General features: G+C 38.3%; 1 protein-coding gene across 1 annotated transcript in view; it reads right to left on the reverse strand.

The window, feature by feature from the left end:
• Window positions 1-20,384, reverse strand: part of LOC139721557 (uncharacterized) — a 41,577-nt gene extending 21,193 nt beyond the window's left edge. The window contains exon 1 of the mRNA XM_071632872.1: window positions 19,648-20,384. The gene's annotated coding sequence lies outside the window, so the exon portion shown is untranslated. The remainder of the gene's footprint in view (window positions 1-19,647) is intronic.
• Window positions 20,385-24,381: the final 3,997 nt, after the last annotated feature.

Here is a 24,381-nt window from a genome sequence, read left to right on the forward strand (position 1 = left end):
TCTGCTGTTTTTGATTATTGGGCATTATCTCCTGCATCGAAACTGAAAATTATACAAAACGATAAATTATGTTCAGGCATTATAAAGAATTACAAACCATGTTAATCAGAGCAATTTTCACTTACACATCATGCTTAGTAATTGATACTTTCTCACTCCAGCACAGAAAGCACTCTATCAGGTTTGTCTATAATAATTTGTTAGGATCTTCAAAAGGGTGTTAATAATTCAGTTTGAGTTATATCAGAAGTTTGTGCTGTGACCTGATCATCATAATTATTTTATCTATAGTCATCTACCAATAGACATATTGTGACACTATATAAAGAACTTTTTTGTTCTCAAGCGGATCTTTTATAGATGCCGGATGAATAAAACATGGAAATGCAGATAACATCCTGTGCTCTCATTAACAATCTAGCAAATTTGTACATTAAATCTTGTCAATCGAATGCGTTTAAGGTTATCAAGGTTTGTTGTATGTTGGATAAGATTATACGTATGCCGGAACTCTAGAAATCATTGGAGTGAGATGACAAAACCAGAATAGCCATACTGACAGATGATTATTGACACAAGCGCAAAACATAACAAAACAAAAACAAAACAAACAATCAAAACAAAAAAGTATGATTTTAGATATTGATCTACCCATCCGAGTTCAGGACAGATACCGAATTAAAGAGAGTTCAACATGATTTTAGTTTTGCAAAAAAAAAAAAAATGTTTAGATCGGAATTATAATGATTCGAACTCAAGGGGTTGTCGGACTCTTTAATGAAGATGCCCTTTATAATAATGACAACTAAAACAAGATACTGATGGAGTTTACGACTGTCCAGGAATGACTTTGGTCTGTTTTATCATAACTTTGACTCATTTCCTTTTTCTCTTATTATGTGAATCCAATTCATGACCATCTGCATTATACAGTACGGCATCTGCCGAATGAGAAACAAGGGACATTCGACCTACTTGCATTTAAGACTGTATGTGCCAAAGGTAATGAAATAACAATTGCTGAGACTAGAGCCTTAATGTTTAGCAGTTGCCGAAAATTACGTCACAGTTGCATTTAAAATACGCCACTGAAGGTATGCTAGTGAAAAGGAGCATTGTGGCAGCCAAGATTAATGCATACAAATGGTTCATCAAGATGGCGGGAAGGGATGCAGGCTGAGTGAAGTAATCACACGAAGCTTGATGAGAACATGACAGACCAACAAAGAGGGCTGAGGTTCGTGACATATTCGATCACATCAAGTACCATAAAAGCCATACTGCCATTATAACAGACGTTAATGCAAATTCCAGTAGGGCGAACTGTCGGTGTTCATTCTTGCGAGAATTAATGATTTGATTATCGACGACGCCTTGTCACTATATGAGACCTTTTCTATTGTCTTGGGGAAAACAACTAAAAAAAGACGAGCGGACGAGAAATAATAGTACTGTATCCAATTGTTTGTCGAAGTGAAAAAAAAATAGCTATCGAGTTCTTTTGGTGTATATGATATAATATCAATCTACAAAGCGCAAAACCTATAGACATATATTCTTCTGCGCTGCAAAAGCTTCTAAGGTAGATGAATAAAGTGTATAGTAATGTATAGAATGCTTTCAGGGACATTTCTTTTTTCTGTGACATTTGGAGAGCCAGTTCGTGATATTGATATCAGTGGCAACGTTGAAAAACTGGTCTTATGAGTATGATTGTTATCATACCATGCAATTGTTTATGTTTTTCCATGTGCGACAAACATCTACGCCTAATTTGTATAGCTTTTGCGAAAGAACTGTGCAAGAAGAAATAAAGGTGAAACAGTTTATTGAGAGTAATCAAGTCATCAACGTCGACAATGGTGAGCAATAGCTGATCATTGTTTTCTAAATCATAATAAGATTTACATTATGACTGTCTTAAATTATGCTCATCGAACATACGAATACTATCCAATGATTTTGCCAGTCTTTTCTTCTAATATACTATGCGATGTTAAATATATTATCTAACACAATTTGACAATGACAGCCATTTACAAAGTGACGAAAGACTGAAAATGGACTGTGAAGAATTATTTCATTATTCGATCAGCCAAGGCGATGATCGCTTCCATTCATATGGCTTCTTTCCGATAAGCCATGGTAGGAAAAAAAAATTGGCGCCAATCCAAGCCAGTGATGTGAGTCTGCACATTATCCAATGGCTTTCTCTCACCATGTCAGGGAATGAATGGCGTCGCTTTAATAGGACTTGTTACAGACTGCAGATTAACGGTGTAAGCCATGACGGAGCAGATCTGGCATATTCCACTGTTTAAAGCCTCATGAAGCTCAATTCATCTCCATTATGATTATGAATTGCATGCAGACACCGTGTCAGTACGAATCATAGAAGCATGGACGCACATGATACACATGATTATACGTGATGATGGCATCAGAAAAAAAAAGAAGAAGATTGCCTGTGGACATATTATCTCCGGTTCTCCCCGATTCGAATGATTCATCGCCTTAGTCTACTGTATCATTTTTACACGACCTTAAAACAATACTTGAGAAATGGGTTAATTATACCCGAATGAGTGCCGGCGCTGAATACAGTTTATCTAAGTACACTGATTGTTTAGTCAGACGATTAGTCTATTGCTCAAAATGTCGTCAATGGAGCGTGTTCAGTTGCCATGGTATCCAGAGCATGGTACTTAAACGAAATAAATTTTGTCAATTAAGGAAATTATACTTCAGTATTTCGTCGTCGCCATCGCCTTGCAATCTCAGAGATTGTCCTATTTCACCAATGTCCTATTTCATTGAAGATTTGCTCGAAAAAGAAATTCGACTGACGTCGAGCGATTGATATAGGAAAGTTTCCCCTAAGACCTCTACGCCCCGTTAGGATGTACACAGGACCAAACTGGATTCAATTGCGACCTGACCCATGGGTGCGGATGTTAAGTGCCTGTCACCCCGCTGGGTCTGCGGCAGCTTTATTCCAACATACGGTGGATACTGTTTCGATTTGTGGGGTAAAGTGCAAGCTAAATGAAGTGGTTTCATAGTATGCAAGTACTCTGTGTTAAGGCGCTCTTTTTATGTTCAAGCAAGAGTAATACAACGACGCTATGATACAGCATTTCGTATATACAGGAAAAAATACTACAAGCGTATAATTTCAAAACTAAAAGTAACCTTGTCGGATCCAGACAGATGGAACAAAACTATGAGTCATCGAATGCATGGAATTTGATAAAAACTCGTCTAGTCTTTATTACTATGTGTCTATTCTTCATTCGTGGGTAAATTATTAGTTTGCTTCTCTCCATTTTTATGTCAGAATTAGTCCTGTCTTACAAAAAAATATCGGCTCTTCTGAATTGGCCTTGAACTTAAGATAGTTATAACTGCACATGTTCAAAGCAGTATGTAATTGAGACTCGGAGTTAGTGACTTTATAAGCTTGGATGCTGCATGGTTTGATCTGACAGGTTTCAATAGAGGAATTCTATCGCAAAAAAAGAAGAAGAAGAAGAAGAAGAAGAAGAGGAAGGAGAAGGAAACAGCGCTTCAGCAAAATGGATGCAATGCCTGTTTCATCACCACTGATACACAAAATACATAGAAAAGGGGAATATTGATTTGGTTGTATATAGTGCTCATGTTTTTTTTTTTTTTTTTTTTTTTTTTTTAATGACATCAGTTCCACGACTTTTAAAGAGTCCAGCTGGTAGAATGAACATGCCTCAACGTGTTTTTGTGTGTTTATGATACATTGCTAGATATGATTTTATCAATATGCAGGAAACGCAAAAGAGTGATATGGATAAGTTGGCCGTTTTTGCTTTGTGTTATTTTGTTTTGTTTTCTGCAAGTCCAGAATAGTCAGTGTGGTATATGGCAAGCTAATACCGAATATAATCAGTGTATATTGCTTGATATTTTTCATCATGTGTGGTTTTTTTTCAAACTTTTAGCGTATCAGTGCCTTGCTTTCAGCTTGTGACTATACATTGTATAATTTGTAATGTATCGAACTTTCCACTATAACCATATTGTACAAAAAGCATATCTCTCTCACAATGCGTATAGGGCCTACATCCGTGACAATCCAATTCTTATTATCGCTCTTTCCATAAAAACATAATTCAAATCTCTCTCTCTCTCTCTCTCTCTCTCTGTATGTAGGCCTATGTGTAAGAACTATTTTCAAATATGGGGCACGCACATATCAGAAAATTAATCTAATCATGCAAAGTTAGAAGGTCATTGTCCAAGCCGCAGGAGCTGTTCAACGCATGGGTCTGTTTGTCTAGGTGATTATAACTGAAAACTTTCAAAGCAGAAACAGTACAAGGGGGCAAAATACGTTGTAATCAGTTTAGACAGTGTGTCCACTGGAACGATCATGACAAAAGGATGAGCACTGTATCTTTATACATAGGGAAATCATACACTTGAAACCTGTAATTAACACAGCTAATCATGCGTGGTTATACGTGTTGGCTCCTTTGATATACGCCATATGAGAAATTATGGATGATTTGGAGGCTGTCCCTTTAGACATAAGACAAAATAGCGGTCACAACACGTTAAATATGCAACAAAGTAAGCGTGCTTAGTATTCTCTCGTAAGCAGGAGAGGCCATTGGCTGGGTAGGCATCTGTTTGTCCATGTTCGAGGTTTCAAGTATATACTTCTCTGTATAAAGGCATTCTAAGTCAAGGGCATAATAGCGAAGCTTATCATCAATTATTCATAGCAAAGATCCTTCTCAGATGAGTGCGTACATGTTACATTGTAAACTGTACGAGTTGAATACAATACAAAATAAACATAATCTTAACAAAAGCAACAGTAAAGCCAAAAGTAAAATTGTCATCATCATCTGCTTAACTGCAGACCACTCACGCTCTCAATAGCATCCTTCTCTCCCCCCTTCTCTCTAGTCCGTCTTCCAATCACAATGATCATTATTCAGAATGTTCTTCGACGCTTCAAGACTACGAAGAGCCGTCCATTGGATTGGAATTATTGCGTTTTGCGAGGGACACACTCAAGTTTAAAAACGACTGCACGATGACTTACTGGCGACTGACACACAAAAGAACGAAATATCCCCTTGATAATGACAGCAATGTTACCGACTGCCTTTTTACTTGCTCTGTAGCTCCAAAATGGTACCAAAAAGATGCTTGCTTCTAAGTGTTTGTGCGAAGAGAAATATTCTATACTCGAATTTGCTTTCTGGAAGTCAACGCCGCGCGAGCAAGGGTAACGACGGATGCACTATATGAAATCATGACACAAATATATTATTACTTTATTTGCTCTCAAAAAAGTACAATAATGTGTTGAGATGTCCCATCCATGCTAAGTAGACTACAATAAGAGAGGCTACTTACTCTGGTCACCGATTTTTCTTCTTTGCAAACGTATAGGCTGTATCTATATAACACCAGCATTATATTACCCGATGAACAAATGGACATGAAAGAGTTCTTGTACAGGCATGCAGTTCGAGCACTCGTTAAATACTTGCACAAAGGGTTCCGCGTATATATAGCTTATAGCACATGATGTCGACTCATACGTTATTCTGCCCGTGTGTAACATGAGTGTAACAGAAATAAAATCCTGTTCCAAACATAGAGCTGATGGGTGCACAGCAGACTAAGGCAACATTTTGTGAGCCGATTTTGATGAATTGTGATGAACCCAGACTGTATATAAGAGTACATTATTGAAACCCGACAGGACTGCATCTGAGCCAGTGAAGTAAGAATGACAACAAAGAAAATCAAATCAAACAAATCGTGCCCATATTGGGTGGACATGGAGATGACTCATCCAAATGTCCCAAATGTTATCGGTTCTCTAAAAGCACTCGCTCTCTCCCAGAAAATGTCTTTTGTTGCAGTTATTAAGTTTCCTGCAGATCGAAGAACGGCAATTGCCGTTGCTATGGCTACATTACCTTCAAGCAGGTTCTGAAGTGGTTGTCTTCGTGTTTCCTTCAGACCTGGTCGGCTGAGACATCGCGTAAAAACAGCCCATTAATGACTGAGTGCAGGGAAATCTATTACTTACTTCGCAAATATATTAACGTTTCCCAATGTTGTTGTTTTTAAAAGGAAAACATGATAATTCAGTGAACAGCATTATCTCAAGATCATTTTTAAGGAAGTTGTTCAAGTCATTTATAAGCAATCCATCGAGAACAAAATGAAATAAGATACTACTACTACTAATACTACTACCTCATACTACTGTACATAATGAATTTCATATTTGTATTCAAATAATTCAAATGATGATCCGTTCCTTGTACGTCACAACGAATATTATAGAATATACAATAATAAAATGATGTACTATTGAAATGACGATATCTTAAATATTTCTACTTCACCGAGAGCATATACAAAGTTAAAGTTCATGTTATTGCGTCATTAAAGGACAAGTCCACCTTCATATACATAAGGATTGAGAGAATGCAGCAATATTAGTAGAACACATCAGTGAAAGTTTGAGGAAAATTGGACAATCCGTTCAAAAGTTACGAATATTTTAAGTATCTGCGCAGTCACTGCTGGAAGAGAAGACTACTACAGTGTATGATGTCACATGCGTACAACTATATAAGGAAAATAAAAAGAGAATTTCACAAAACTTTACTTTTTGAATAAAGTGCACATTTCTTCGACTTGCTACTGACGTATGTTAAGGGTAATATTATTCCCCCTGCCTTCTGAAAGAGAGAAGTCGAGTGTTCTTTTGTTATGAGAGAAAAATGGAAATATGTTGAATTTTCTTTATGCTTTCTTTATGTCGTTGTACTCATGTGACATCACAAGCTATAGTAGTCTTTTCATCCAGCCGTGACTGAGCAGAAACTTCAAAAATTCATAACTTTTTAACGGATTGTCCGATTTTGCTCAAACTCTCACTGATGTGTTCTACTAATATTGTTTCACTCACTCAACCCACATGTCTATGAAGGTGAACTTGTCCTTTAACTTTTTGGCTTACACACTATTTTGAAAAAGCTAAGTTTAAGAAACGATATTGAAATTAACATTACAAATGCCATTTATTTTCTACTAATAAAATACTGAATTAGTAAAAGAAAGACCCATTTACAAATGTCCATAAAAAAGTATTGTTATGTCAACTTGGTGTTATATATATATATATATATATATATATATATATATATATATGTGTGTGTGTGTGTGTGTGTGTGTGTGTGTGTGTGTGTGACTGACATCTGAAACCTCCGTGATGCAAACGCATTACTCTTTAATCACAACATGATTGGTGTTATGTCACAATGCGTCAGAAATTAGGTCTTTAACAGGGATAATTGTGGAAAAACTTCAAACACTACATAGAAAACGATGACAACTCGAGATCCGCATGCTTCCCTTTTCAGAATGGAAACAGGAAAATAGTTGATGTGTAATGTTCGACGCATGACACCCCCAGAATATATTTCGTAGAAGTCAGCAAGAAGGTAGAGGCTATTGCATCGCTCATACACTTTTGTTAAACATTGTGAATCTAGTGAAGACAGAATGACTTTATATACGGAACTTATAAATGCTGCAATCCTTGGCTTATACACTTTTGTTAAACATTGTGAATCTAGTGAAGACAGAATGACTTTATATACGGAACTTATAAATGCTGCAATCCTTGGCTACGATCTACTGTACCAACAATGTGTGTGACTATTATATTCAATGATACAATGTAGTGACCAATAGAACAAAACAAAATCAACTCAAATCAAATTGATTTTTGTTTACCGTTCTGAATTGTTCATCCATTTGACACACCATTAAGTGAGCATTATATTCTAGTTTGGCATTGTTCACAATCTTCACAATTAAGGCGACGGGGAAGTGATTAAAATTATCCTACGTCAAATAGTCGTGCAGGTGTTGGACTCATTCTAAACCCATTTCCTAAATCACGGGTGGTCTCCATCCTAGCATTTCATTTCATTATGTATTCAAATCATTTCTCTCTTAGAGAGTAAAAAAAGTACAGTACAATTTAATATTCGTATATCACGTCTGGAGGAGGGAGACCTCAAAATCCTTAACCAGTTTAATAAAGAGGGCCCCTTGTGCAAGGCCATTGCACAACATAGTGACAATAATATTTCTCATTCATCTTCATCAATACTATTCGATTGTCCACCTTTGGATGACTCGTCTATAGAGTCGGTTAGGAGCCCAACCATTGTCAATGTGACTCTCTAAAGATCGTCATGCGGTGATTCTATCTCGCCTTTACTAGCTGGAGCTTCCACGGATTCTTCCCATATACCAGACTTCTCTCTATCCTCTATGTGTAGCAATCGCATAAATGCAGTAAATATGATGTTTTCAAATGGCGTCTGTCTCATAGAAATCAACTTATATGCCCTACTTGATTCACTGGCGAACATTTCGAATCACGTAATAGCAGAGTCGGGGAAAGATAATGACATTTATCGTGCTCGATGTAACCGACCGAGCGTGCACAGCAGGATTTATATATCACGAAGACAATAGTGGTGTACGAAAAATGTCAGAACATACTTGACAATGTCGATGATTTTAATGGAATTTTGTATCCATCTTCTATCACGTTGGTTGGTGAGTGCGCTGTAGTTGTTGTTTTGTGAGATACAGGACAATAAGCTGACTTCATGTCCAAGCATTCGCCACAGTTGGGTGAAAATAAAAATGGATGTTATCATTAAATTGCACCATTTCCTGTCAGTCAAACTGTGTTTGATATCAGAACTAAAACACAAACCAGAAAAACCGTAAAATAATGTCAACCATTTTGTCTCTGAAAAGAAGTCTTGTTTGCACTGATCTACAATCATCAAAAAGGGCGACGGGAAGACCTTGGCATAGCACCACGGACCACTGGGCCGTTTGATGATCTACACACACTGCTACCTTTCAAGCATTCGCGAGGTGTGCATACGAAGAAGGCGCCTTCACAGTAGACTTGCCCAATAGACTTGGTCAAACAAGTCTGACAAAATTCTTCCAGGCTACACATGCTGCAGTTACCGTATTACAATCCCACTAGTTAACACTTTGCCGGAACTATTTACTATTTACATTGTTTTGGGTTTTTACTTTGTACATGTGTTTTGTTCAGAGTAAAGAGAGTGCTAGGACAGAGTAGGAATCAACACAATATTGTTCATTTCATTAGAGCCACACCAACTTCTTCCCATTCCCGTTTATCTAATGGAATTACTTTCGGCGTCTTCGTACTTTTCTTTGACTTTCTTTCAGACACATCTAAAGTCTTGTCAAGACAACGGCCGTTCATTTAACATAGATAAAGTTAGTGTAGTTATAGCTTAACACGAATTTAAAAAGAAATGACTGTGTAGACACAGGTTGTGTATAATGATGAGTGCTGGTTAGCACAGGACAAATGTATCAAGGTATAAAGGAGATGCACTTTCTTGCAACTACGATGCCCAACACATGATCACCATCTGTGACCTGGGGCCCCTGGATAACCAACCTTGACTGACGGACCATGTGAAGACTGTGAATCTATTCTACATACCGTCATAATTCCGATAACATGGCTTTGGTTTCTTCCGCCGTCATGCACCATCTATTTCGTAACAGTCAACATAACTATAAAGCATAGTTTGTGCGCGCCAACATGGGATAATGATGCTAATATTCGATCCATCGCAGCGAGTCTGTCAAAACTCGTGTGATACCATGTGATCTAATGTCCGTCGAGGTGCCGAAAAGAGTAAGCGCATTAAAGAATGTATAAATCTTGTAGAATGAATTAAAATCGTACAGTTTTAGTTGCTATGGTGCAAGTCAACCATTCTGATTTGTTTAGAGACAGCAGTAAGAGAAAGTATTGAAATGTTCTTACAATAGGAGGTTAAAGCTTCTACCAACCTTTGATAATTTTGCTGGATACTTTTCGGCCACTCATGTTGACTTCCTCAAGCCAAGTTCAGTGGAGAAAATATTTCTTTTGTATACGCGGCAGATATGAATGTTTCAAATTCAAATCTGAAGTAGATTTAGTCCATTTATTTCAATTAGTAATCAAAAACTACTCTGCACCATAGTTAGTTTTTTTTATAACAACGTGAAAGAGGATACTGTGGACTCATAGCTTTGACGCAAAGCAGCTAGGGAAATGCTCTCTATCAGTGAGATCCAACATACTAATTATTTATTTCAGTATTGACATAGTGACTAATGGTATACAACCGCTCCGAAGTGTTTATAAAGCAGTCTTTCGTTTAACCTTTGTGTGTTGCCCACTTTATTCTACTCTTCTCCGAAGCTATTCCTAACATTGTGGGCTTTAAATGGGGTAATTATAATGATCCCGACATAACTCCTGCAAATTGATATACACTGACTTGCTATGCATGTGCCGGCGGCAAAAACAATCATCTCTTTAAGCTGTGTCATGTTCTAGCTGTTCATTTTGTGTTTGCTGTTGATGCAGACGCATTCTACATTTTCTAGAATACGTGAAGCGATTAAATCTACAACAAAGTTGATTGAATGGCGATCTTTTTTTAATCCCTGCTGTTTTTGTGATATTTGGCGTTCAACGTCGATGGCGTGTAAAGCGATAGCGTCATCAACAGCTTCAGCTGCCTATACTTGGACTGGTTACCAGGGTCGGGTTGGCTATTCCTTGCATACAGAGCCACTCTTGCTTCCTTTTCGTGCAATGAGACAATTACCCTATACTTGAGCCATGCAGACAGGCAGCCCAACTATGCACACATGGAAAAGTCACCAACGTGCGCCTAACCAAGGAGCTTCTAACGTTTACAATGTATACAGACGACTTCTTTTCCCTCTTGCATCAAGACGCAACAGCGTTCCGCGGCACATTTTGGTGACAGATGTGATTCACACGATGAATATTTGATAAAGGGAGGGGGGGGGAGTATTATTGATCATATGGTTTTAGCATTTAGGGCAACACAACGCATTCTATTTATTATTCAAAATGAAACTGCTCTCGTGGCCTGTCGAGATTCAAATTGATCGGTCTTTTTGCTTGCATTTGGGGTAGGCTCTACTCGCTGATGAATAAAAAGGCAGCACAACACATTCTATGTATTACAACCATTCTGTGTTATACATTTCTACTCCACCGAATATTCATAGTTTCTTTTAGGATACGCTTCTTACAGCCTGATGATTATTATACATATCCACACATCACAAAATCACGTAACTCACGTTGTTGATGTTGTTGTTGTTGTTGTTTTTTCGGGAGCTGAAATTGACAAATGCAATCAAATTATCACGTTCATTTCAGGTGCTACATGATTGTCTTGCTGTTGGCAAATATATGATTTCATACACAAGTATCACTTTCGTGTGCACGGAGACACACATAGCGCGACTAATCCGATCTGTTCGTTTTTGTGTGACGGGGCTGAGGAGCACAAAACGACACACTCTTAAAAGACGCCACAATTTCGAGACACTAAACAAGTTACGGATGCACGCCACCGAGACCATCTTTCAAAGATTTATGAGTTCTTAAGAGGCGTATCTTTTTTTTTTCACAGCACTCTGTCACATGATGGAAGCTTATAGCTTTTTGAAGCTACACAAATGAAGCACTGGAAGCTAGTATAGGCCTAGATACACATTATACTATACATAGCCTTGGATCAAGTCGGGGTGCTTTTAGAGGCTTCCTTGATGACAACGAGGGAAGTATGCGACGTCCCTGGAACATTGCACACAATACCCATACATGATTGCCCCTCCAGCTATAATACATTTTCATTATGAGTCCCCCGCGTCAGCGCGACATTGCGCCACACTGACACGCTACTCTTTTGATTTCTACGTTTTCTTAAGACTAAATTAACCGCCGCAACTGTCTCGACTTTGATGACCTTATACGGTACATCTCTTATTTCTAGTGTTACCGAGTTCTGGTGCTCTTTATGTTTCTTTCTTCAAATATGTAGTGGCTTTGTTGTCATGAATTGTCCTTGTCATGTCCTTGGCCCATTAACATAATGTAAAGGTAATTTAGTTCATTAGCATAAACAAATGATATCTTTAGTAAAGTAAATTAGACTTCATCACCTTTTGTACGTAGGATACCTAGCCGATCATGGTGTCTTGATATGGTGTTACAATATCCGTTTGACGATTTTTTAAAGATTTTTTTTTTTTTGTAAGCCGAAATTAGGTCTCTGTGAGACCTTCAGTCACTTCATTCAGTCGATGCAACATAATCAGCTCTTTTAGAAGCCAGCAAGCTTTCACCTTCTTATTTCCATCGGTCGTATTGGGTGTTTGTAAAGGTCCCGATGGAGTTTACAATTCCCACAAGAGCTCTACCGTCGATCCAAAGCTCCGAAGTCTACCCTACCATCGGAAACCCGTTCTACTTCTCCTCAATGGCTTGGTCGTCACGGTTGGGTTTCTGGGGCCACATAAGAAATTCGTTCGGCGGTGAGTGGGGAAAGTGGGCCAGAATAACACGAATGTGGAAAAAATGGTTTTATCCAGTTACAGGCCCGTAGCCCGCCCCGACAATGAAGACCTACTTACTAGAAGATGAATACCACTTTCTCCCTGGAGTATGAAGGACTTTGCAGGAACTACTTGATGATCGAGTTACATTCTCCGTATTTCCTTGATTTTATCAAAAAACTCCCTCATGTCATGGACTTTTGAATTTATGTTTCACCCCAAACATACCATCTTATTGCAGTAGACGCTGCACAACGCGTCCATTTTAATACATAATTGGTCTATTAATTGGGTTCCGCATATAACATAGCCACTCATGTGACATCATTATAATCATATAATTATGTCATAGTTATGTATGTTATGTAATTCGTGTCAATCAATAATTCATAAGTTTAGAAGGGTCTAATACAAGCGTTGACTATCATTCCCCTATAACAACAAGGACGGGGTGGGAGAAATATCCTTGATCACGGACAGAGGGGCGGGCAATCTTCATAATTATTAAATCATGCAAAGAGCCAACACTCGAGAAATCAAATCTGTTCCAAAAATATTGATTGATAACAATATTTCATCCTACCCATACACGCCCCGAGATAATGAGCTTGATATGACTTGATCTAATCTCGGTGACGATTGATCCGATATCATCCTATGAATTTCTCTTTTGATTGGTTGGTTAAGAAGGTAAATAGGAGGGCTGGCTGTGACCCACGTCAAGTAAACCCCTGGGGGAAGAGAGGAGACGGAGGGGTTGGGGAGGAGATTGCTTCCTAGGATGCCCCACCTTCCTCTACGTTCTGTATACGTATACCTACAACAACAAAGCAGAATAATGTTCTCATACGTCTTTTTTGTCTTTCAATTCAAAACGTTATGTTAAAGGGGCTCCGATTTGGGGTCATCCAAGGGCTAGGGAGAATCATTCAAGACGGCAGATACCCTCTTTCCTCTTTATGATTTCCCGGCATCACCTGTCAGTTTCATAAAGTAATCAATGTCCATATTTACTTTACAATTATTGGAGACACTCACACGTATTTGCGAAGGAAATCTAGTCAACCAAGATGTCGATCACATCTCTCAAGGCAAAAGTAAAATTTTCGTAGCTTCCTTCGGCTAGGCACCCATGCGGTGCCTGGGTGTTGTCTGTGACGTTCGTATAAAAGCACGTAAAGATACTGATGTAAATGTTTGAGCCATTCTGTAGGAAATTAAATCAGACATTGTATCCATATCAGTGCTACCTCGTTTATCCTAGCAACAAAAGCGATATCGGTGCTCTCAAGTTCATGACCTGCAGTTGACATAAGACTCAGTGCTCAGTATCATACAGCCTGACAACGACACAAAATAATCTCACTAAATTTAGATGTGCATTTAGAAGAAAACTGACCAGAAATGATTATTTCATTAGTGGAAAAATGAGCAAGAAAATGGGATTCCATCCCGATGGAATCCAACTTTCTTTGCTCATTTTTCCAGTTATACTAATTTTGTCATATATACAAGAGTGGAAAAAAAGAAACAATGGTTTGATTGATAGTGGACATGGAGGTACCGTGGGCTATAGTGTCCTGGAATCATTCCAGGAGATACTGGGTTCAAATCTTGCCGAGCGCGTACATCCCTGGATAATGTTTGGCCTGCAAGAGGCCCGGTATTATTATATACTATTCCTCTTGCAGTTGTATCAAAATTTAATACCGACCCGCCGTTTGTCTGGTAACATTTAATGTTACCAGACAAAAATGGCGGGTCGATGATGATAAAGCACGTCCATCTTGTTGATCCAATCCAGCACACTAAAGAGGCTACCCTTATGGACATCGATGTCATTTACTTTTGCAACATTTTAGTACTTTTTGAAACAATTATCGTTCTCACGGTCATTTATTATCATTATCACTGCTATTGCCGTCAATATTGTTGTTATAATCTATATTCCAAACAATGGTGGACAATTCAATATCAAAGTCGTCTGAGCTGAGAGACTATGCATTTTTGTCAACATTTGTGATATATTCTGCCAGCGAAATTGTTGACCACAGTCGTATAAGATAATGATAATTTGAAACAAAAATTAAACGATTGAAATTCTCCTCAGGTAATCTAGCTCGGGGCTGTTTCACTTAAAAGAAAAAAGGTACATAAAGCTGCCTGATTACAATCGATAACCGGGGCTGCATTCGATCCGCCCATTGGTATTCAGGGAGGCACTGTGTTCTGTTTTACTGCATGGATCCCTGAACCCTTTACATACATTTACGTGTTAACATCAGCTCCCTTGCCGTATCTTTCGCTGACTCTCATTTGCTGAGCTCTGCTGCATTTTTTTTTTGTGATCAAATTCAGATTTAGTGACGTCAGAAATCAGATAGAGGAATATAAATGTTGGATGTTTGATAGGATGGACATCGTGCTTTGTTAAGGAACTGAAAATACAACTGGTACCACGCTGCAACTGTCTCCGAAGAAGCCATTCTGCTGATCTTTACCGCCAGAGCGCTGAGAATAAATTTAGAGCACAAATTGATGGACAGATTGCATGAATCAGAGGTGTCTGTCAAGATAACTCACCGGCGATCCACACGTTGAATGAACAGAATGACAATGTGACAGTAGACAAGCATGGAGCCTCAAGTTGCTGCTGTCTTCGTATGAACCTCAGCATCCAACTCGGAAATAGCAACAAAGTACAGGGCCTGGGCGAGTGATTGGAATCGATTAGATGAGAGCGATAAACGTAACCTTTGATAGATTTAGAGAGACTGCTATCGCTGATAACAAAATTGAGAATTTATCTTTCTGGCATGGCGCATCTGGCGTTTCTAGGCCAAGTTTAAACCAATTTCTACAGAACATCGCAAATATTTCCTTGCCAGTGAGCCCCGGGCTCTGCCAGTAAGAATTACCACTCCTTGAGTCAACACAAATTTGGTCGTTGCTCAGAAGGTATTTTGAATTGCCGAGAAAACGTTATTCCTGACACTAGAAAGCTATTTTAGGGCAAAGTGCACATGCATTCCACGCAAAACTGGATATTCCTGCCAGAATCAGACCACTTTTATACTTGTTCAATTAGTTATCGCACCTTCCGCCATGATTCCGCAATTAATCAGGTAATTACAATCTTTATAATTTCACAGCTATTAATGATTATCGCGTGTAGTTAATCCGTGCAACGCCACTTGAACTAATCATTAGAAACGATTCATTTTGAATTTGGATGACATATTGCGCTGATCAAAAAGATCAAGATTTATCAGGGAGGTTATCACCTCTCTGGATTTATCGAAATAAGTGGTATCTTGTCACTGCTTCTGGATCACTCTCGATGGTAGGCTTGGCATTTCTACTCTGATTCTGTGAAGCAAGTTTGCCATGTTTGCCTAAAATAGAGATTAAGTTAGGAGCATAAGCTGTGATGAAGAGTTGTGGTAAGCAGGATTACCAACGTCCCCACGGCTCATCGGAAATTGAAGATGATGCTTTAATGAAGGCTTGTGCGATGTGCATGCATGGCATGTGTGTATGTGTGTGTTCCATAATGTGTGTATGTAAGTATGTATGTGTTATGTGTCAATGTGTGTGTAATGTTTGTGTGCGTTTGTGTGTGCTATGTTAGAGAATTACACACATGAGGATGACAAGGAATATCTATTGAGGGTGCAACATACTCTATTACAAACATGTCAGAGTGAACAAGCCATACATTATAATTATTGACCCTCCATACAATACATGTATCATGAATAATATCTACACGCATGTATATATATATATATATATATATATATATATATATATATTGTGTTCAGTCTTATAGAATGTGAAAGACAAAAGTAGCCGATGATTATAGCCTTGGAACATAAGAACTTCTACTTTTTTTCTGAAATGAGAACTTCAAGAAAATCACAAAGCATGGAAATCATAAAACATGAGTTCTTTGAGCTGCACGGATTAGTTCCGATGTAGAGATAAACTATACTTGCTGATCATATCCCCCATTCCCCCCATCAACTGATAGGCGAATTTTACTAACAATGATGTCGATGATCACAGCACAAGTTTACAAGAGCAAGGGTCATTGCTTTATCACGATAATGGCAATATAAACACTGCATTTTGTGTTATAGGACCTGCTTTGACTTTGACCTGTTGTGACTATTACATGGTATGGAGGGCAGACGACTCATGAAGGAGGAAAAGATTCCCTGTGCCCTGTGTGATCCAGGAAAGAAATCAAGGGAGCAAAGGTAAGCGTCATGGTAACCAAGAATCGTGCTCCCTGATTGGCTGATTCCACAAGAAGTTTTCAGTTGTTCTATACAAGAATATTGTTATCACAATATCTTTTACGAAATAGACCCAGATTTAAAAAGACAAACAAACATAAAGACCCTTCTATCTTTTGCAGAAAAACATCATTGTCATCATGACCAAAAAACAAAATTTGTATTATACTTCATCCCACACTAAACCCTCTGTTCATTTCAAACCCTATAAGTGCATAAAAAGAAAAATACGATCATCTCCATTTATAGCTCCAACCATTAATAACAACCGACTCTTGCTCTAACTGCAACATTCCTATATAGTTTTAAAGACAATTATCAATTTGTATATTTTTAGTACATATTTCTGATGTATCAACATCGCCTATTACAACTGCATGCAGATATTACGTATTGTCTTACTGATTTCCAGGTGGCTTTTATTGTCAGTTATGTCCTTGTGTTTCTTCCGTTATTTCAGTCAAAACAGGTGACAAATTTCTCTCAATATATGCAATTAACGATACCCTATATAAATGTCTAAGTGCCATCATAAAGAAGTATTATACCAAAACATTATTGAGATTTTACTTGAAAGTTTAGTACGCTACGATTTGATCTCTGTTAGGCATTTTTTTTTCTTCAATACATGTACAAGTAATCTTCATTTTGTTGCATTATGGTTTTTTACAGTTTTCCCCATATGGCTTCATATCACTTGAGTTTCGACCTTGTATCTCCGTTTTGTACGAATACAGGGCTCTTCTTTATAAGTAGACCCATGGGCTCTGAAAAGCCTACCGATATTTTTTTATCAATATGAGGGAATAGATCAATAATAAATAAATAAATGAATATATAGTGCTTAATATTATTGACCACTTCAAGTCACCAAGTCACTGTCCTACCTGAAAACAATGACCTAATAAAGAGGTCATAGCTTATCGATATCAATCTACATCTGTAATATATTTTCCCTCTGTTAATATAATGTGCCCGTTGCTATGTGAGAGATAAGTATATGATAAAGTTAAAGTCACACCATGCAGCTTGTATAGTGAGTATGATGATAATACATTGAAGCAACACGGATCTTCACGCAGTATGGGCCATGTATAGACCACAATGAGCTACAAACAATTACATTTTTAGATACATTGTTTGCCAGTGAGCTGCTAGTGATAACAATCTTGACACTTGAACCATAACTCTATTAAATGAGGCCAGAGTGTGAGACAGAGAGAAACAGGGGGGGGGGGGGGGGGGGGTCATTGACAACCGAACCTGTATACCTCACACGATTGTACGACGTCCTGCTTCAAATAAAAAGAGACAATTGACGAAAGTGGAAAGGAAATGAATGAATATTGGCCACTGACAGGAGAACGAACCTTGCTGCATCAGAGTTATACGAGCGTTATCTGATATTTTGCGTGACCTTTCCAGGTACCTGTAATCAAACTTATTTGAAAATTGAATGACTGCCACCTGAAACATATCGTACTCTTTTATTTTTATTCGTAGAGTAATCATTCAAGTCTGATGTTGGAAATACCTTGATAAACGAAATTCCCTCTTTGAGAAAATAAATGAAGCGATGACTTCGACTTAATCTACTTTGTTTAATGTCAACACTAAAAATGCTTCTTTCACAGTCAGTATATGATCATAACGTAAGCCTAGGTAATGCATGTATGCATTTTCATTTTTCATGAAGTACGCGTTTTTGTTGTTCCATAACAGCTCCAAGTTTCGAAAGAATTCGAAAAAGAAAAAACACACAAACAAAATTATATATTTCACCCCTTATCTTTAAGATGATTCAATGATTCTGTTTTTCTCTCTATTAGGCAAGCGCAACATGACAGATGCAAGACGTACTAAGAAAAGAAAAAAACCCCTAAACAAACATAATGTGCAGACATGTGCTAAGAAGCAAATATCTCATTAACTTTGTGCCCAAGCTAAACAAGGACAGGCGTAATGGAAATTAACACCAGCTTCCGTCGACATCTCCCATTTGTAATTCAGCTTACTTCGCAAAACCCCGCAGAATGGGACTGTCGCGAATTAAACGATTTTAAGCATTACGTGCTCGCCCGGATTTCTCGAGGACGTGGAGGCTATAAATGCAAGTAATAATGTTGGAAGCGATGTATCGGTCTCAGTTACATAACATGATAGGACAAATTAGGCATTGATTTGAGCTAAGATGTATTGGTTGGGTCCGAGATGAGACGGTTAACTATCTAAAGTTGTTCCATAGTGTAATCATGCCCAAGTATATAGGATGGCAGTAGTTACAACGACGCGACGCCAAGCTATGTGCGGCGTAAAGGCCTGACTGTTGCCATCATTAAAAAAAAAACAAACATACAAGCAAACGAACAAACGAACAAACAAAAACATTGTACATACGTATGCACCCCCATCAAAGTCTCATGAAAACAAGTGAGCATTGTTACTTGCATGATTCTCTGCCTTCCTACTTATGGAGACCAGGCCGTTTTACTGTAATTTTACGCCGATTGCCTGGTCAACGTTCATTATTGTGAGTTCGTGTCTGGATAAGTCATTCTCCTGATATTCGGACAGGAACGTCGTGAACACCATAACTGACGAACGCGGTCCCGAACGCGGAAAACGAACTATTTTTCAATACGAAGAACAACTGAAATAATAGACATTACATAATTTGACATAAAAGTAGTTAGCAATGATAAACAACCCATACCGAGCTCGCTTCAAACTGCCCTTTTAATCTCTTTCTATTGTTAGATAATGATATTCAAAGCGCTAACTGGACACCGTAAGTGTTTGACAGTCTTGTATCAAGGAAACCTACCTTGTAGTATTTTGAACACCTTCAGAGTTGGCAGCGTGTCCAATGCCAAAGTACTCAGATTAATCCAAATTATGACAGGCACGGAATGATACTCGGATTCTGGAGCGCGGCGCCGTCAGTGGGATCCCCTCCAGTGGCGGTCGGTGTGCCCGAACCACCGGCGACGATATTCACTACCGAGCGAACGCCTGGCGTTATTGAGGCAATATGTACTGGTTTTCACGCCGTGTGATTAAGAGAATACAAAGGCACGCATCTGTCAAAGCAGTACCAAACACAGCGGAAATATTTCCTCTTTTATGGTAGATTAGATTTTCCCGTAGACGGCCTTAATGCTTCGATGAATGCTGTTACACGCTGAAATGTGATTAATCACTGACGTTGTTGGATTACAGTCCCTATGCACGATTTGGTTGATAGATCCTTTAGAGCTTGTCAAAGTTGACAAAATCAGAACCGAGAAATTGTCACTGGTGGCAAGTTTGTCGCAGGTGTCGACATATCACGTGAATTTTGGCACTGTCTAACTTTTAGGGTAAGCTATGACCAGAGGAGTGTGACTAAACCCTGCCGATCTGGCCAAGTTAAAACCCCTTTGGTACGCGTAGTCATGGAATAGGGTGACGAATGAAGTGCAACCCAAAAAATGATTACCACTGATTTATGGACAGCGCAGAAATCCGGAGCTCTTTACGCTCCACGCTCTTCCTTCTGCTGCGTGTGGTTGCAGACGACACGCTCGTGCGCTCGAGAACAGCTCAGAGACTTAAGTGTGCGTCCGTTCTCAGCACGCAGACTTATATCAATGCTCATGTACATAGCAAATAAAGATTCTTAGCACTTACTCTAACATGGAACGAAAACAACGTTAGATAGTTTGTAACGCCCTGAGTGGAGATGAAGTCTGAATGAGCACGTCAACAAAGTGATTACCGGTGACAACTAACACGGAGCAAGAAGGTCTGTACGGCCAAATTTGTTTCGATACACCCCGCGTCGTGAGCCAGCCATGATGCATTCGGGAGTTATTTCTTTCTTCTCGGCTGCTCGACGACCGCTCCAGGGAGGGCTTAAACGGTAGTCACATGGACTCGACCCTTTTTCCCCTAATCGGTTTTAGCTTTTAGCGGACAGTGACACTGCTGCCGATATTCTATCGCCAACGTGGAAGGTGACGACGGAAAAGAATTTGCAAACTTGTAGACGAATACATCCCCTCCCCTTACCCACCCTTCCATACCTCTTTCCCCTCTCTTTCCAGTTTCACATCTAGTTGTTGTTGTTTGTGGGTTTTTTTTTTGTGTGTAAATGGAAATCATATGGTTAATTTGTGGGTAAATGACTTAGTTTTCAGGAGTCAAGGGATCAAGAGATTTTGGATCATTGTCTAATGTTTTCCACCAAGCTTTCGTACTCAATGTATAAACGTATCAAGTGACTAGCCCGTCTTTCTGACCTCAATACATGTATATAAAACTAAAACTATTAAATATGTATATATGATGATATATCTATATATCTGTATATACATACATATATATATATAATCATATATACATATATTTGTTTATATATATATATAATCATATATACATATATTTGTTTATATATACTGTACTTATATACATCCACAAATAATATTCTTAGAAAGTTGTTACTCGAAAAGACACTGATCAGTTTCTGCATATAATTCCCTTCTTCTAATCAAGGTGTTTGATATCGCCCGCCTCCTTTTCTCTTTACTATTTTGTATCACCAGTGTGTTGACCTCGTCTTTCTCCCGCTCTACGAATACATGGACTTTGGCTTTGTCAATCTCCGTGAGTCATTCGTCGTTTACTCGGTGGTACAACAAAAGGCGCTCCACTCCCCCGGATGACCGTTGTTCAGGTCACGGCGGCGGATTTACGTACGCTGTCTGTCGGGCCGCCAACACAATCGTACGCGGCATGCACACACAAACGCATATAATACCTCGTGTATACCTCCTGCATAATGATATTGTATTCACCTTCTCCGGAAAATCGGTACGGGGGTGGTGTCCTTTCATATGTAAATAGTAATATGGAATGCATATCAAAACCACAAAATAGGAAAATGTTTAAAAGGAAGACTAACTTTAAAATAACACCAATGTGGCATACAATTCAACGGGCCAACAATAATGGAATGTGATATGGGCCTATGTCATATACCTCCTCTTTCAGAGCTGACTTTGTAGCAGCTTTTGGAAAGCGTGTTATTTCCATAAACTGCCGGATAGTCCAGTGAAAATACACTGTAGATTCATTTGTCGAGGACTGCAGATTGAATCACATATCAATACCTGTCACTGACAAATCGAATAAATTAACTGAATGAACACTGGTTTAAACGTGATAAGCTCTCAATATAAGCAAAACTAATTTTACGTATTTTGAGACTGTCTGTTCGCCAAATTTGGCTCATGAGGATATAATAACTGATAGTGCTCTCGCTTAGTAAAGTACAAAAAAAAAAGAAATCTTATAGGTGTAATATAGAAGTGAGGTTGATAGTTATGTGTGTGTGTGTGTGTGTGTGTGTGTGTGTTTGTATATACGCGTTTTTTTTTTATTTCGTGTCATAATAAAATGAGAGGAAATTAAAGGAAATCAAACATTGTGTCTCAATGCAAACTGTAAGGATGTTATGAATGTTTGTCCTCATACCTTGGTGTATCATAATTATCTAGATTTTCAATATTCAGGCAAAGGAAGTGTATAGGGTGATTGTCTGAAAATTCGTTCAAGTTGCACTCGTTTTATCATTAGCCAGTAACAATAACAAACTAAAGGCAACAACAGACAGACTATTACAAGCAAAAGTACTCCAACACTGTCACAATCTAGACAGGATATGAGGAAGGTGGTGTAATCTTTCATTTTTCGCCCTACAAGTAAAGTTATTTTGTAGGTCACGTCTCGAAGGTGTGGCGACAAGCACGGGACTCCAATGTTCAGATTACATTATCACTATAGTTCTGTAAACAACAACCAATGAAGGAAACGTATGTCTTTTGGTTTGTGGAATCTTCACCGCATTTTTTTTTCAAACCGATTCACTGGGATCGTTCTCAAGAATGGTATTAAATCACAGAAAGCAAATTTGATACGTTATTCTCATGGTCGTCACCGCGGAAATTCCATTTCATGCAGATATCAGTAGTTGGGTATATTGTTGCCAACTTTTTAATTTGTGAATTCCCTTTTCACACAAAATAAAAAAAAATCATTCAGTCACAGTTATTGAGTAATATTTGAATCTAACAGTGGAAATACTTGGAAACAGTTATGATTAATTCAAATGTACAACGTTGTATCATGATTATACAAGAATAATACGAGCATTATATCATTTTTATGTAGGGCCTACATTAAAAGCTAAGCATGTCATGTACTTGCGATTCAACTGACAAAATTAAGCGAATCTAAGTAAAAATACACAAATGCATGAGAGACCACTACTATAAGCAAACGCTATACACATTACACACTATAAGGACAAAGTAAATGGGGTAGTATGGTGACGGCATGTGTTCCTTTTCTATTCATTCGTAGATTCAGATTTTATATAGCAGGTGGCATTTTTTAATATCCTGTCCATGTTGAGGCAAGTATAGCTATTTTTCGCACATAATGATTATCATGTTTTGCGCGTCAGCCATGTTTAAAGTAGATGCTTAATAAAGTATGATAGTATAGTTCTCGTGTGCCCGCAGAACTTTCAATTTTTGATCTAATATGTACACTTATAAGTTTAAAACAAGTGTGAAAGGTCATCATGATAACAAGATTACCGTTGGGCAATGACGAAAATGTGGAGTATTAACCACCCCCCCCCCTAAAAAAAAAAAGAAAAAAAATCGTCGGAAGTACTCATGAGGTCTTGAAGCTCATTTACCCGATCGTGGTTGCTACGTGATGTTTTACATTCGATTACATCGATTACAATATATCGGGACATAGCGGTATCCATTGTGCGTGAGAGTGAATTACATCGCATTGTTCTGCATGCGATCCGATACTGCTTGGGCACGATTCGATCCTCTTGTACTAACAGCCTTCTACACACCCACTACTGAACGGGGATGGGGGGGGGGGGGGGAGGGGCTTGAGGAATAAAAGTCGGTATACCGGCTTTTACTATTTCACACTTTTAATCTCAAAATACTACGAAACAACTTCATATCGTGGAAGTCAGATAATGATAATGATAATGAATAACATTTATATAACGCTTAATACTGATGTTTCTAAGCGCATCAAATCGGGGAAAAATAATATATATAACGTAAAAACAAAATACAGCATTATGTACATATTATGATAACGACAGCAACAACAACAACAGCAAAATTAAGGTTGTGTAAACAGATGAGTTTTCAACAATGACTTAAACCTATCAACATTTTCAGCGTTACGAATATAAAAAGGGAGTTCATTCCAAAGAAGTGGGGATATAACTGAAAAGGCCCTATCACCATAACGTGTACAGGTGCGGGGACCACGTGATAATTGGAGAGCGGAGGAAGAACGAAGAGAACGGGTTGAAGTGGAGGAGCGGAAGGAAATTAAATCTTTAAGATAAGATGGGGCAAGATTATTACATATCTTGTAAACAATAAGGAGGATTTTAAAAGTGATACGTTGATGGATGGGGAGCCAGTGGAGGGATTGGAAAACTGGAGTAATGTGGTCAGATCTTTTTGTAAGG

Source organism: Diadema antillarum, unplaced genomic scaffold (assembly GCF_040938485.1).
Source record: "Diadema antillarum isolate AM-2024a unplaced genomic scaffold, OU_Dant_1.0 scf00000145, whole genome shotgun sequence".
NCBI classification, from domain to species: Eukaryota; Metazoa; Echinodermata; class Echinoidea; order Diadematoida; family Diadematidae; genus Diadema; species Diadema antillarum.